Below are 16,280 nucleotides of genomic sequence, written 5' to 3'. Positions count from 1 at the left end.
TCCGATATGTTTCCTTTGTTTCTGATATGCTCCAATTACTCTATGCCCCATCTGTCAGGAACCAAATATATATGATTAAAAGGACAATTGTGATTCTGCTCCTAAGGATATTATGTCTACGAAATCGTATATTCTGCTTTGTGTTTTGAAACTGTATCTATTTCGAAATTGTACTATTTTGATTATGGATATGTTAGTCACTTGCTGAGCTCTTTATGCTCACCCCGTTTGTTGATAAATTTTTCAGGATAGCGTATCGCTTGCTTAAATGTTAAGAATGGGCTGAGGTAGTGGAAAGTTTAGAAGACGTTGGGCAGAACTTTTGTTAGCATATATGTAGTTGTGTATAAGCTACCTTGCATCTGATGAAATGTGACTATGAATCTAAACCTGTGGATTTTGTGTAAGTTAAAGGATCCCTCATGTATAGGGTTTTGGAATGTTAAATTAAATTCGTGTAATGATATGAACTCATGGTGAATCGATGATTGTGGTGACTGCATAGATTTCCCCACATGTGGATTTATATTGTGGTTTTTATTTTGATGAGTCGAGTTCAGATTGTATGAATTATCGAGTGATGTGTGCTATGTTTATGAATTGCACAGGGTTATGAATTGGTAGATTATAGAAGTGAAATTTTTGATCTGAATGTTTTCTTAGTAACCTCAAATGTGTGTTTGGATCCTGGGTTAGTTGTGACGAAAAATTTTAAATATCATGGATATTTTTAGGGGCGTGACAACTTCGATGTTTTGATGGGATCTGGTGATTTAGTGATGCCATTATCGCACCCGTTTCGCGAGCTTCGTCCCTCGCCTATGTGCACGTCGCGGTCAGCGCATCAACGTCCGGAGCCTCTTGCCCGTCGCGAAACCGTCGTCGCTTTCTCGAACGTTCACGAAATCCCTATTGCAAGCTCTCTCCGAGCACTAGCCCGACGACTGCGTATCGGTCACGGCAAGCGCGTGCCGAAACCATCGGCACTTTCTAGAACGATCTCGGAATCGCTATTACGACCCCAATCCGGAAAGCTCTCTCGGAGCCCCTCGATACTGACTGCGTAGCGGTCACAGCAAATTTCTAGCCCCAAAACAATCGTCTCGGAGCTCTATGGAAGATGTTTCGTATCCCGGGATGCAAAAAGGAGTGCAACACGAGGACTTCCCAGGGGGTCACCCATCGTAGTACTACTCTGGCCCAAGCACGCTTAACTTCGGTGTTTTGATGGGATCCGGTGATTTAGTGCTGCCATTATCGCACCCGTTTCGCGAGCTTCGTCCCTCGCCTATGTGCACGTCGCGGTCAGCGCATCCACGTCCGGAGCCTCTTGCCCGTCGCGAAACCGTCGTCGCTTTCTCGAACGTTCACGAAATCCCTATTGCAAGCTCTCTCCGAGCCCTAGCCCGACGACTGTGTATCGGTCACGGCAAGCGCGTGCCGAAACCATCGGCACTTTCTAGAACGATCTCGGAATCGCTATTGCGACCCCAATCCGGAAAGCTCTCTCGGAGCCCCTCGATACTGACTGCGTAGCGGTCACAGCAAATTTCCAGCCCCAAAACAATCGTCTCGGAGCTCTACGGGAGATGTTTCGTATCCCGGGATGCAAAAAGGAGTGCAATACGAGGATTTCCCAGGGGGTCACCCATCGTAGTACTACTCTGGCCCAAGCACGCTTAACTTCGGTGTTTTGATGGGATCCGGTGATTTAGTGCTGCCATTATCGCACCCGTTTCGCGAGCTTCGTCCCTCGCCTATGTGCACGTCGCGGTCAGCGCATCAACGTCCGGAGCCTCTTGCCCGTTGCGAAACCGTCGTCGCTTTCTCGAACGTTCACGAAATCCCTATTACAAGCTCTCTCCGAGCCCTAGCCCGACGACTGCGTATCGGTCACGGCAAGCGCGTGCCGAAACCATCGGCACTTTCTAGAACGATCTCGGAATCGCTATTGCGACCCCAATCCGGAAAGCTCTCTCGGAGCCCCTCGATACTGACAGCGTAGCGGTCACAGCAAATTTCCAGCCCCAAAACAATCGTCTCGGAGCTCTACGGGAGATGTTTCGTATCCCGGGATGCAAAAAGGAGTGCAACACGAGGACTTCCCAGGGGGTCACCCATCGTAGTACTACTCTGGCCCAAGCACGCTTAACTTCGGTGTTTTGATGGGATCCGGTGATTTAGTGCTGCCATTATCGCACCCGTTTCGCGAGCTTCATCCCTCGCCTATGTGCACGTCGCGGTCAGCGCATCAACGTCCGGAGCCTCTTGCCCGTTGCGAAACCGTCGTCGCTTTCTCGAACGTTCACGAAATCCCTATTGCAAGCTCTCTCCGAGCCCTAGCCCGACGACTGCGTATCGGTCACGGCAAGCGCGTGCCGAAACCATCGGCACTTTCTAGAACGATCTCGGAATCGCTATTGCGACCCCAATCCGGAAAGCTCTCTCGGAGCCCCTCGATACTGACTGCGTAGCGGTTACAGCAAATTTCCAGCCCCAAAACAATCGTCTCGGAGCTCTACGGGAGATGTTTCGTATCCCGGGATGCAAAAAGGAGTGCAACACGAGGACTTCCCAGGGGGTCACCCATCGTAGTACTACTCTGGCCCAAGCACGCTTAACTTCGGTGTTTTGATGGGATCCGATGATTTAGTGCTGCCATTATCGCACCCGTTTCGCGAGCTTCGTCCCTCGCCTATGTGCACGTCGCGGTCAGCGCATCAACGTCCGGAGCCTCTTCCCCGTTGCGAAACCGTCGTCACTTTCTCGAACGTTCACGAAATCCCTATTGCAAGCTCTCTCCGAGCCCTAGCCCGACGACTGCGTATCGGTCACGGCAAGCGCGTGCCGAAACCATCGGCACTTTCTAGAACGATCTCGGAATCGCTATTGCGACCCCAATCCGGATAGCTCTCTCGGAGCCCCTCGATACTGACTGCGTAGCGGTCACAGCAAATTTCCAGCCCCAAAACAATCGTCTCGGAGCTCTACGGGAGATGTTTCGTATCCCGGGATGCAAAAAGGAGTGCAACACGAGGACTTCCCAGGGGGTCACCCATCGTAGTACTACTCTGGCCCAAGCACGCTTAACTTCTATAACACCCCTCATTTCCGAATGTTCGTATAAATTTTTGGTGATAATGTAAGCATCTATTTTAATTGACAAAAGAAATAGAGTATGAATCAGAGGTATCTTATTTTGAAGATTTGGGAGATCTGTTCAAAAAAAAAAAAAAAAAAGAAAGAATCTGAGGACCTATATGTAAACCCTAAGGACCTGATCGTGAATATGATAAAAACAAGGACTAAACTGCAAAATACACCAAATGACAAATTCCACCGCTTAAGCCTCTCTACCTTCGTTGTTAAGGAAGCAGAGGAGGCAGCTCGTGGGTGATCAGGGAAAGAAAGAAAGAAAGAAGAAGAAGAAGAAGAAGAAGAAGAAGAGGAAGAAGAGAAAGAAAATTGGGGCTTTTAGGGTTCTTGCTTTAATCTTGTCATTTCGGGTCAAAATTTCCAAAGGCAAGTGTTCTAACCCCATCCTACAGAAGTATTAGACTCTGTTTTTATGTTGATTCAAAATAAATTGGAAGATTTCTATTTAGAAACTGATATGTCTTTCTTTGGACATAAAACCATGGATTCTGAAAGTTTTTCGGTAAACTGACCCCTAAGCACTGTTTCGGCTATAAGTTTTAATACAGAATGAGAATTCAGGCAGGAACTATTTTTGTTTGAAATTAGACTCATATGTATTTCTTTTGACACCGATTTTGTAGATTTTGGACACCGAATACTTACCCAAAAATTTGTTTCAAAAGAGCCTATAGACGCTGTAAAACAGAGTTCAAGATTTCTGACCTTTCGATACTAAAACGCCTATAACTCCCTGTTGAAAATTCTGATTTGTACGAAACTGATTTTATTTGAAACTAGACTTGAAATTCTCTCTTTTGACATATAGTTTGAAAATTTTGGAGTTCAATTGCCCACCCTATCGTCTGTTGAATCCGACCCTATAAATTCCGCAAAACAGTGATTGTGATTTTGACCTTGTGTTACCAAATCAGAGGTAACTCTGTGTTGGGAGCCCTGTTTCATATGAAATCTGTTCCATCCGAATATAGATTGATATATGGTTTGACCATAGCCTTCTTGTGGGTATTGGAGCATAATTGTTATTCTGAAATATTTGTTTGATGTGCCACTGGAATTCTGTCCGAAATCGAGCTTTGGTCGATTTCGCGTATTCTGTTCCATTTCCTTTGGATACTTGAATTCGCCTAATCTTCTTATTGGAATTGAGTTGATTATGATTGCTTGGAATCCCTGTACACTCTTGCTTTTATTTCTTTCCTAAAATGAATACTTTTGTGAGAAATTTGTTCCTTGCATCACATTGCTTTTGAAAAGGCACATGTACGTTTGGTTGTTCCGCGTGTGCTTCCGTTATATGCTACTTATTGTTGAAACTGCCTTCTTGTACTCTGGTGTGTGGGATTGTCTGGACCTTTGCCAGAAATGGTAAAGGGTATGCGCTGATTTGCCCGCTTTGTGGGGTCCCGCTTTGTGGGATATTCTGGTATGCGCTTATTTGCCCGCTTTGTGGGGTCCCGCTTTGTGGGATATTGCTTAGAGCCTACGATGCTCTGCCGGCCCCTTTGACTTCACCTAGACGTGGGTGGATGGAGCTCCCAGACGTGGGAGACTTTTGTCAGGTGGTCATTCAGAAATGGATGAATCACATTCTGACTGAGATCCCACTACACCCTCTATATGTTTGATATGACATCCAGAGTTTTGGTGAGTTATTTCTGTTCATGCTCTGGATAAGTATGATATGATTGCAACGTCAAGGATGACGTTTGAGCTTCTGTACGACATATGAGTTTGATATGCTCTGAAATGCTTCATTCACTGTTGATTTTGCTTCGTAATGTTCCATATGCTGTTGATATGTTTCGGAACATTTTATATGCCATTGATAAGCTCCGATATGTTTCCTTTGTTTCTGATATGCTCCAATTACTCTATGCCCCATCTGTCAGGAACCAAATATATATGATTAAAAGGACAATTGTGATTCTGCTCCTAAGGATATTATGTCTACGAAATCGTATATTCTGCTTTGTGTTTTGAAACTGTATCTATTTCGAAATTGTACTATTTTGATTATGGATATGTTAGTCACTTGCTGAGCTCTTTATGCTCACCCCGTTTGTTGATAAATTTTTCAGGATAGCATATCGCTTGCTTAAATGTTAAGAATGGGCTGAGGCAGTGGAAAGTTTAGAAGACGTTGGGCAGAACTTTTGTTAGCATATATGTAGTTGTGTATAAGCTACCTTGCATCTGATGAAATGTGACTATGAATCTAAACCTGTGGATTTTGTGTAAGTTAAAGGATCCCTCATGTATAGGGTTTTGGAATGTTAAATTAAATTCGTGTAATGATATGAACTCATGGTGAATCGATGATTGTGGTGACTGCATAGATTTCCCCACATGTGGATTTATATTGTGGTTTTTATTTTGATGAGTCGAGTTCAGATTGTATGAATTATCGAGTGATGTGTGCTATGTTTATGAATTGCACAGGGTTATGAATTGGTAGATTATAGAAGTGAAATTTTTGATCTGAATGTTTTCTTAGTGACCTCAAATGTGTGTTTGGATCCTGGGTTAGTTGTGACGAAAAATTTTAAATATCATGGATATTTTTAGGGGCGTGACAGAGGTGGTATCAGAGCATGATTTGAGAATCACTAAGAATATTATCTTTATTTGAGGTTTATTGACTGTCATTAGAGATTGATCAAAGAAAATGTTCTTTTGATGTTTTAGGAAGCAAGGATGACGAGATCATCTGGTTCTCCTATTGCATCTACTACTGATCAATTGAGTGGTATTATGCGGACTTTGGAGACTATGGCACAAGTGATGCAACAACAACAGAGCATATTCTATTTCTTATTGAGTGGTATCACGCGTGAAAGGGGTTATGGCCAGCAATAAGAGGCCGAATGTCAGCTTTGAAATTACAAACATATGCTGATACGGTAGAAAGAGCTTTGAAAATTGAAAGAGACATGGAGGAAATTCAAGAAATCATTGGCAAGAACCAAAGGGACAAATTTACTAGCAAAAGCAGGAGAGAAAATGAATATGAAGATAGTAACAAGAGGTTTAAGACATCTGGATTTGAGAAAAGGAAACCATGGGGGAGGACTCAGTTATGTGAAAAATGCGGATTAAATCATGAGACAAGTCGGTGTTTTTGGGTGACTGGAGCATGTTTTAGTTGTGGAAAGCTAGGTCATCAAATAAAAGATTGCCCACTGAACAGGAAAAGAGAGCCACTGTCTTCTAGACCCTCAGCCCATGCTAGAGTATACGCTATCACTGAACAAGATTCTAGAGCTTCTAAATCAGTGGTGGAAGGTATTCTTCATGTTTCTAAAAGAAATGCAAAAGTTTTGTTTGATCCCGGCTCCAACTTATCGTTTGTTTCAAAGTACTTTGCTTGCCACTTGGATATTCCACCTAAACCCCTGGATTATATGTTATATGTAACAACTGCTGTTGGAGATTCATTGGCAACAAACTTGGTCTACCCATCTTGTTTGATCTCTATTGGAGACCACGAATTCCTTGCTGATTTGATTCTCCTAGAGATCCAGGGCTTTGATATTATACTTGGCATGGATTGGTTATCTTCTCATCATGCTAGTATTGATTGTTACAAAAAAATAATTACTTTCTGCATACCAGATCAGCCTATATTTTTCTTTGAGGGCATTAAGCATGATTTGCCTCCTTGCTTAATATCCGCACTTCAAGCTTATCATCTTATGCAGAAAGGTTGTTTTTGTTATATGGTGTGTGTAAAGGAGCATTCAAATCAGGAAACCCACCTAGATGAAATTTCAGTGGTCAAAGAATTCCCTGATGTATTTCCAGACGACTTGCCTGGTTTACCTCTAGATAGAGAGGGTGAATTTGCTATTGATCTAGTCCCCAGTACCACCCCAATATCTAAGCCTCCCTACAGAATGGCACCACTTGAGCTAGAAGAATTAAAGAAGCAAATACAAGAATTATTAGATAAGGGTTTCATACGACCCAGTGTGTCCCCATGGGGTGCTCCGGTACTATTAGTGAAGAAGAAGGATGGAACATTGAGGCTTTGTATTGATTATAGACAGTTGAATCAGGTGACCATCAAAAACAAATATCCCATACCTAGAATTGATGATTTGTTTGATCAACTGCAGGGTGAACAAGTATTCTCTAAGATTGACCTGAGGTCAGGTTACTATCAGTTAAAGATCAAGGAGGAGGATATTTCAAAAACAGCTTTCAGAACTCGATATGGTCATTATGAATTCTTGGTAATGCCTTTTGGTTTGACAAATGCCCCTGCAGCTTTTATGGAACTAATGAATAGGATATTTCAACCGCTCTTGGATATCTGTGTAATTGTATTTATTGATGACATATTGGTGTATTCAAAGAGTAATCAGGAGCATGAGGAACACTTGAGAGATGTGCTGTCCATACTAAGAGAAAAGAAGTTGTATGCGAAGTTCAGCAAATGTGAATTTTGGTTGAATGAAGTTGCTTTCTTAGGCCATGTGATTTCAGGGAAGGGCATATCTGTTGATCCAAGGAAAATAGAAGCTGTAGTTGAATGGGAAGTACCAACAAATGTAACAGAGGTTAGAAGTTTCTTGGGCATGGCAGGTTATTACAGGAGATTTGTGGAGGAATTTTCTCGAATTGCTCAACCTCTCACCAAACTCACTAAGAAGAATATAAAATTTGTATGGGGTGATGATTGTGAGCAAAGCTTTCAAGAGTTAAAAAGAAGATTGACTAGTTGTTAGAACCCTTGCAGATTCTAAACTTGGGGTTGATCTCTTTAGGGGATCGGCCTCCTTGGAACTCTATAGGGGTTCCTCCCTCCAAGTTGCTGCTCAAAGGCTGCAGAAAAGATTCATCTATTGCTTGAGAAAAGAGGAGGAATACATGGCTATTTATAGGGCTTCTAAACCCTAACTCCTAATAGGACTCCTACTTAAGACTCTTACTTCTAACCAACTCCTAATAGGACTCCTACTCAAGACTCCTATTCCCTTACAACTCCTAATTCTTCTCTAAGAAAAAACCTCCTACATGAATGTCCCTCTCAATTAGGACTCTCCTAGCTAGAGTCCTAACAGAATGTCCCTCTCAATTAGGACTCTCCTAGCTAAAGTCCTAACAGTTTTACATGAATGTCCCTCTCAATTAGGACTCTCTTAGCTAGAGTCCTAACATTTTTACATAAATGTCCCTCTCAATTAGGACTCTCCAAGCTAGAGTCCTAACAGACCCGCCCTCTTCAAATCAGCCTTGTCCTCGAGGCTGATGATTCATGAATTCTGGGAATTTGATCTTCAAGTCGTCATAGTTCTCCCAAGTGGCATCTTCTTTTGGTAGGTTCGCCCACTGTATTAGCACTTCATTAGTGGGTCGTCGTCGTTGAGTCACGATCCGTCGATCAATAATGGCACTTGGCTGGGTCTGGAGTTCTCTTTGGGTAGTCATATTTGGTGGGTGGCTTTGGGCTGTCTCCAAGCACCTGTTTAAAACTTCCGGTTGGCTGTTGGTTTGTAGGTGATATGTCATACTCCTTTTCAATTTAGTACCCTTGTAGTGTAATTCTTTTGAGTCCCAATTGTAATGAGCCATGGGGCTTGGTGCTTCCTCCAATTTTTTTATAATCTTACTAGTATCTGAATCTTCTTGCCATTCCATCTTAATATCCTGAAGGAAGTCGCTGGTCGGAAGTGAAACGGTCGAAACTTCAACTTGCTCGGGTAGTTGCGAAAGCGCATCTGCAAGAACATTCTCTTTCCCCTTTTTGTAAGTTATTTCAAAATCAAATCCAAGAAGTTTTGTTACCCATTTTTGCTGCTCGGGGGAAGATATCTTCTGTTCCAAGAGATATTTTAGGCTTTTATGGTCGGTCTTGATTTGAAAGTATCGCCTGATCAAGTACAATCTCCACCTCGTTGCTGCACGCACAATGGCGAGCATCTCCTTATCATATGTTGACATATTTTGATCGGAGGGAGATAATGCCTTGCTAGTGTATGCGAGTGGTCGATCATCTTGCATGAGAATGGCTCCAATTCTGACTCCAGATGTGTCGGCCTCAATAATGAAGGGTCGATTGAAATCTGGTAGTGTTAGCACCGGCGTCGTCGTCATGGCTGCCTTAAGTTTGTCGAAGGCAGCGGAGGCTCTGTCCAACCATTGGAAGACATTTTTTTCTAGTAAGGAAGTAAGTGGTGCACTGATCTTTCCATAGTTTTTCACGAACTTGCGGTAGTAGCCTGTTAAACCCAGAAAGCCATGTAGCAATTTTATGTTTCTCGAGGTCGGCCAGTTTTGCATTGCTCTAATTTTGAAGGGGTCCACTGCCACACCTTCCTCTGATATGATATGCCCAAGATATTCCACCTTTTGTTGAAGAAAGCAAAAATTTGTGGTTGTTGTGTGTTCAAAAGGTGGTTTTCCGTATGTCTTCTTCGTATGCTCGTATTTGATGATACCCGGATCAAAGGTCAAGCTTTGTAAAGATTTGTGCTCCCTTTCATCTAGCAATTCATCTACTATTTGAATAAAGTATTTGTCCTTGATGATTATGCCATTGAGAGCTCGGTAATCAACACATATTCGCCTTGTTCCGTCCTTCTTGCATACAAGTTGCACCGGCGAAGAGTAGAGGTTGCAACTTGGCCGAATAACTCCTGTTTCGAGCATCTCTTTTATAATCCTTTCTATTTCATCCTTCTGGAGATGTGGATACTGATATGGCTGAGCATTTGCTGAAGATTTTCCTGGAAGAATCATTATACAATGATCATGCCGACAGGTAAGAGGTAGGTTGCGCGGTTCGTCAAATATATTTGAAAATTCAGCAAGCAAAGGAAGTAGATTTGGATCTTCAAATTCTGTTAGCTCTCCCTTAGTTTGCTGCTCAAGTTGTACCAAAAAGCCGCTGCATGCTTTATGCAAAACATTCTCCATTTGTTGTGTGCAAATCGTTGTTATGTCGCCCCCACGTTTCCCGTGCAATGTCACCTGTTTCTCCTTACTGTAAAATTTCATAATTAGTTTCATAAAATTCCAGGAAATATCACCTAATGTCGTCAACCATTTAATTCTGAGCATGGCCTCATGATTGTTAAGAGGGAGAAGAAAGAAATCTGCAATTATCTCTTGGTCCTGCAGCAATAGTTTCTCCTGCAAGCGCCTATGATCACAATTCAAAATCCGTCCGTCGGCGACCTTAACATCAAACTTGCAGTGATTCTCGATAGGTAATGATATCCGAACAGCAAGCTTACTATTTAGGAAGTTAGTAGTACTGCCCGTGTCGATGAGAACAGTGATTGGTTGTTGTTTGAGAAGGCCTCCAATTTTCATCGTTTGCGGGTTTGAGTAGCTAGCTAGTGTATGTACCGTAACTTCGGTCGGTTGTGGCTCTTCTTCTGCATCTTCTTCTTCATATTCAAAGCTCTCTTTTGGATGTTCAATGACCTCTTCTTCTATCGGTTCAATCATAAGAAGTCCTCCTTTACTGCAGCGATGCTCACGGCTCCACGGCTCGTCACAATGCCAACATAACCCCTTCGCATATCGCTCCCGAAGCTCTTCTCCTGTTAACCTCTTTGGTGCAGGGACTTGGTCGACAGTAGGGGGGGCTGAGGGCTTCAATATTACTGGTTGAGGAGTGACCCTAGTCCTCCGAGCTTCATGGTTCAATTGCTCCTCTTGATGTCGTGCGAAAGAGATGGCTGCCATAAGCGTATACGGTTGTCGCGCTTTAACTTCTCCTCGGATCTCCGGCTTCAAGCCCTCAATGAAGGTCCTCAATAGCTGTTTTTGAGACCAATCATGATTTTGATTAGATAACCTTTCAAACCTGGTTTGGTACTCCTGAATGGTGGAGGTTTGTCGGATCTTTGCTAGTTGTTTGTCAATATTCTCGTAATCGGTTGGTCTGAAGCGAATCAGCAGTTCTTCTTTGAATTGTCACCATGAAAGGACTCCATAAGTATGTTCAAACCAGTCAAACCATTGAATAGCATCCCCTTCAAGATGTATAGCTGCAATTTTCACCATAGATACATCCGCGGTTTTGTGGTACTGAAAATATCGCTCCGCATGCGAAATCCAACCAATCGGGTCTCCTTCTTCCCATCTAGGGAAGTCCACTCTCATGCATGGATAGTTGGGGTTGGTCATAGAGCTTCCCCTCTCTTGGAAGTCATCTCTTCGGGCTTGGTGTGATTGGGCAAAGCTCTCTCCTTGATATGATTTCTTCGGGCTTAGTGGTCGGCCCAATCTGAGTTCGGTAAAGAGCGTCCGAATCTTATCCTCCATTCGCGCCTCCAAGGCTTCGAATTTAGCATTGATTGCCTCCTTCGATGCCATAGTATATGGCCCCAAATCAATGATGTTAAGATCTCTCTTTTACTGTTGGGTTAAAGGCATGTATAGGTTGAGAGAAGTGATGGTTGAAACTGTTGGTGGATTGGTGGATGTAGGCTACGGTTTAGGCTTGTTTTGTGGCTGTTTTGGGTGCAGTTTGAGGGTGTGGTTTGGTAGAGTTTTAGGGCTGTGGATGAAAGTTTTGGATCTGTGGTAGATGGTAGCAAAGGTTTGACAGAAATCCGTGGAAGTTGCAGCAAGTATGTGCTGTCTTGTAAGAGTAGAATTGTCGTCGAAGAAACAACGGTTTCTCGACGTAATTTCCACCAAAAACTTAAGAGAATTGAGGAGGGAATTGATAGCAAAATCACAGTTTATATGACAGCAAGGATATCTAATTTAATCAAGAAAATTTCGGCAGTATAACAGCAAAGAAATTGGTGCAAGTTGCAATTGCAGAATTATCGTCGAAAAATTTCAGCGGGTTACGATGAAAATTTATGGCAACATAAAATCGTTTTTAGAGATGAATTTCTTAATAGATCAATCTTAGATGGAAGCCAAGATGATATATGAAGTCTATAAGAAATTTCATTCAAAAAAGATTGCAAATAGATGGGTTAAGGCAACGATATGCAGTTGAAATTTTCTGCAGCATAGATTTTCAAGTGTAGCAGATTGGACATAAAAGATCAGTAGTTTATATTGAGAATTTTTCGATGAAACCAAAGGGAAATCTACTGTTAGGAAGTGTCAAAGATGTCATAAAAATTTCGTAGAAAATTGGATAGAAAAAGTACAGTAGCAAGATCAAACAGATGGTGCTATGCGGCTTGAATTCTGCAATTCAAGTGCAGCAGATTGGACATAAAAGATCAGTAGTTTATATTGAGAATTTTTTGATGAAACCAAAGGGAAATCCACTGTTAAGAAGTGTCAAAGATGTCATAAAAATTTCGTAGAAATTTGGATAGAAAAAGGACAGTAGCAAGATCAAACAGATGGTGATATGCGGCTGGAATTCTGCAATATATCTTTCGTCGTAGAGATGAAAACTTTGTGACGAAAAGTTTATGCAGCAATATAGGAACGATTTTTTTTTTTTTTTTTTTTGGATTTTCGAATAAGGATAACTAAATTGCAGCAGCAGTAAGGTAGGAAACCAGAACCTATTGCAATTCACGGGGAGATCAAAGGATGATCCGTGGTGGTGGAGATGATGGCGGAATTCGGTGACGATCTTTTAAGCAATTGTGGGAATTGCTTTGGATGGTTGTGGAGGGTTGATGGATGGCTGTGAAAGGGCAGCGAGACGCCAAGAACGCTGCTCTGATACCAGGTGTTAGAACCCTTGCAGATTCTAAACTTGGGGTTGATCTCTTTAGGGGATCGGCCTCCTTGGAACTCTATAGGGGTTCCTCCCTCCAAGTTGCTGCTCAAAGGCTGCAGAAAAGATTCATCTATTGCTTGAGAAAAGAGGAGGAATACATGGCTATTTATAGGGCTTCTAAACCCTAACTCCTAATAGGACTCCTACTTAAGACTCTTACTTCTAACCAACTCCTAATAGGACTCCTACTCAAGACTCCTATTCCCTTACAACTCCTAATTCTTCTCTAAGAAAAAACCTCCTACATGAATGTCCCTCTCAATTAGGACTCTCCTAGCTAGAGTCCTAACAGAATGTCCCTCTCAATTAGGACTCTCCTAGCTAAAGTCCTAACAGTTTTACATGAATGTCCCTCTCAATTAGGACTCTCTTAGCTAGAGTCCTAACATTTTTACATAAATATCCCTCTCAATTAGGACTCTCCAAGCTAGAGTCCTAACACTAGTGCCCCTATTCTCACTATTCCAAGTGGTAGTGAGGGATTTGTAGTTTATACTGATGCTTCAAGAAAGGGCCTAGGATGTGTTTTGATGCAGGAAGGGAGAGTAATTGCTTATGCATCTAGGCAACTTAAAGGTTATGAATTAAATTATCCAACTCATGATTTGGAATTAGCAGCAATTATTTTTGCTCTAAAGATTTGGAGACATTATTTGTATGGTCGACAGTTTGAAATCTTCACTGATCACAAGAGTTTAAAATATATTTTCACTCAGAAAGAGTTGAACATGAGACAGCGAAGATGGATAGAACTTCTGAAGGATTATGATTGTGTCATCCGTTATCACCCAAGCAAGGCCAATGTTGTAGCTGATGCACTTAGTAGGAAATCTACGAGTTTTATGGCTAGTCTGGTTGTGAAGCAATGGAAGTTATTAGATGAAAATTTTGATTTGAAAGTTTTGAAGAAAGAGCAAGACTCGATGATGTTGATGGCCTCCATTCAATTGCAATCTGATCTTATTCAACAAATTAAGGAGGGACAATTACGAGATCCACACTTAATCTTCTTGAGGAGTGAAGTAGAAAAGGAATTGAAGCCACAATTTCAAGTTTCAAAGGATGGCCTATTGAGATTTGGGGAGAGAGTATGTGTACCAAATGAACTAGATATCAAGAATCAAATCCTAAATGAAAGTCATACTTCAAAGTACGCCCTACACCCTGGGAGCACTAAGATGTATAGAGATCTTCAAAGTTATTATTGGTGGGAAGGCATGAAGAAGGAAATTGCAATGTATGTTTCAAAATGTTTGACGTGTCAGCAAATGAAAGTAGAACACCAAAGACCTGGAGGGTTGCTGCAACCTTTAGTTATACCTGAATGGAAATGGGAATGTATTACTATGGATTTTGTTTCAGGACTACCCAGAACCTCGAGGAAGCATGATGCTATTTGGGTTATCATTGATAGGTTAACAAAATCTGCACATTTCCTTCCGATTAATATGACTTATTCGCTTGATAGACTTGCAGATTTATATGTTAATGAAATAGTAAGACTTCATGGTATTCCAAAGGAGATCATCTCTGATAGAGACTCCAGATTTCTCTCTAGATTCTGGAGAAGATTACAGGAATCTATGGGCACTAAAGTTAAGTTTAGTACTGCATATCATCCTCAGACTGATGGTCAGTCAGAAAGAACAATTCAAACACTTGAGGATTTGCTTAGAGCCTATGTTATGGATTGGAAAGGTGAATGTGATAAGGATATTTCACTTGTTGAGTTCATGTATAACAATAGTTATCATTCAAGTATTCAGATGGCTCCTTATGAAGCTTTATATGGGCGAAAGTGCATAACACCTATATGTTGGGAGGAAGTTGGGGACAGAAAGTTGTTAGCACCGGACAAGGTACAAGAAACTACCGAGAAAATTCAAGTTATAAGAAAAAGGTTAAAAGCTGCTCAGAGTCGTCAAAAGAGTTATGCCGATAATAGGAGACGAGATATTGAGTTTGAAATCGGAGATTTTGTATTCTTAAAAGTCTCCCCTTCCAAAGGCATTATAAGGTTTGGGAAGAAAGGAATGTTAAGCCCAAGATTTATTGGACCTTTTGAGGTTCTTGAGAGGGTTGGTTCTGTCGCTTACAGGATTGCCTTACCACCAGCATTGAGCCATGTCCATGATATATTTCATGTCTCGATGATTAGAAAGTATATGTATGACCCTTCTCACATCATTAAGTATGAGCTGGTGGAGTTCGATAAAGATTTATCCTATGTGGAAGAGTCTATTCAGATTATTGATAAGAAAGAAAAAGTCCTAAGGAATCGGGTCATCCCATTGGTTCAAGTAAATTGGAGACATCATTCTGGAGAAGAGACAACTTGGGAGCTAGAAGAGGAAATGAAAAAGGTGTATCCTCGTCTTTTCATCGAATAGAGGTACGATAAATTTAGAGGACTAAATTTTTCTTTTAAGGGGGGGAGAGTGTAACACCCCTCATTTCCGAATGTTCGTATAAATTTTTGGTGATAATGTAAGCATCTATTTTAATTGACAAAAGAAATAGAGTATGAATCAGAGGTAACTTATTTTTAAGATTTGGGAGATCTGTTCAAAAAAAAAAAAAGAAAAGAAAGAATCTGAGGACCTATATGTAAACCCTAAGGACCTGATCGTGAATATGATAAAAACAAGGACTAAACTGTAAAATACACCAAATGACAAATTCCACCGCTTAAGCCTCTCTGCCTTCGTTGTTAAGGAAGCAGAGGAGGCAGCTCGTGGGTGATCAGGGAAAGAAAGAAAGAAAGAAGAAGAAGAAGAAGAAGAAGAAGAAGAAGAAGAAGAGGAAGAAGAGAAAGAAAATTGGGGCTTTTAGGGTTCTTGCTTTAATCTTGTCATTTCGGGTCAAAATTTCCAAAGGCAAGTATTCTAGCCCCATCCTACAGAAGTATTAGACTCTGTTTTTATGTTGATTCAAAATAAATTGGAAGATTTCTATTTAGAAACTGATATGTCTTTCTTTGGACATAAAACCATGGATTCTGAAAGTTTTTCGGTAAACTGACCCCTAAGCACTGTTTCGGCTATAAGTTTTAATACAGAATGAGAATTCAGGCAGGAAATATTTTTTTTTGAAATTAGACTCATATGTATTTCTTTTGACACCGATTTTGTAGATTTTGGACACCGAATACTTACCCAAAAATTTGTTTCAAAAGAGCCTATAGACGCTGTAAAACAGAGTTCAAGATTTCTGACCTTTCGATACTAAAACGCCTATAACTCCCTGTTGAAAATTCTGATTTGTACCAAACTGATTTTATTTGAAACTAGACTTGAAATTCTCTCTTTTGACATATAGTTTGAAAATTTTGGAGTTCAATTGCCCACCCTATCGTCTGTTGAATCCGACCCTATAAATTCTGCAAAACAGTGATTGTGATTTTGAC

At 41.4% G+C, this 16,280-nt stretch overlaps 2 non-coding genes and 2 pseudogenes across 2 annotated transcripts; all 4 read right to left on the bottom strand.

Moving 5' to 3' along the window:
• Positions 1-1,146: 1,146 nt before the first annotated feature.
• On the bottom strand, positions 1,147-1,265 carry LOC135601449 (5S ribosomal RNA). Its single transcript, XR_010483742.1, has one exon. It is a non-coding gene; the product is annotated as a 5S ribosomal RNA (ribosomal RNA).
• A 350-nt stretch (positions 1,266-1,615) lies between these two features.
• Positions 1,616-1,734, bottom strand: LOC135601620 (5S ribosomal RNA; annotated as a pseudogene).
• A 350-nt stretch (positions 1,735-2,084) lies between these two features.
• On the bottom strand, positions 2,085-2,203 carry LOC135601448 (5S ribosomal RNA). Its single transcript, XR_010483741.1, has one exon. It is a non-coding gene; the product is annotated as a 5S ribosomal RNA (ribosomal RNA).
• A 350-nt stretch (positions 2,204-2,553) lies between these two features.
• On the bottom strand, positions 2,554-2,672 carry LOC135602390 (5S ribosomal RNA; annotated as a pseudogene).
• Positions 2,673-16,280: the final 13,608 nt, after the last annotated feature.

Source organism: Musa acuminata, chromosome BXJ2-1 (genome assembly GCF_036884655.1).
Source record: "Musa acuminata AAA Group cultivar baxijiao chromosome BXJ2-1, Cavendish_Baxijiao_AAA, whole genome shotgun sequence".
NCBI lineage: Eukaryota > Viridiplantae > Streptophyta > Magnoliopsida > Zingiberales > Musaceae > Musa > Musa acuminata.
Note: the sequence above shows the minus strand (reverse complement) of the source record. Positions and strands in the feature narration are given on the sequence as shown.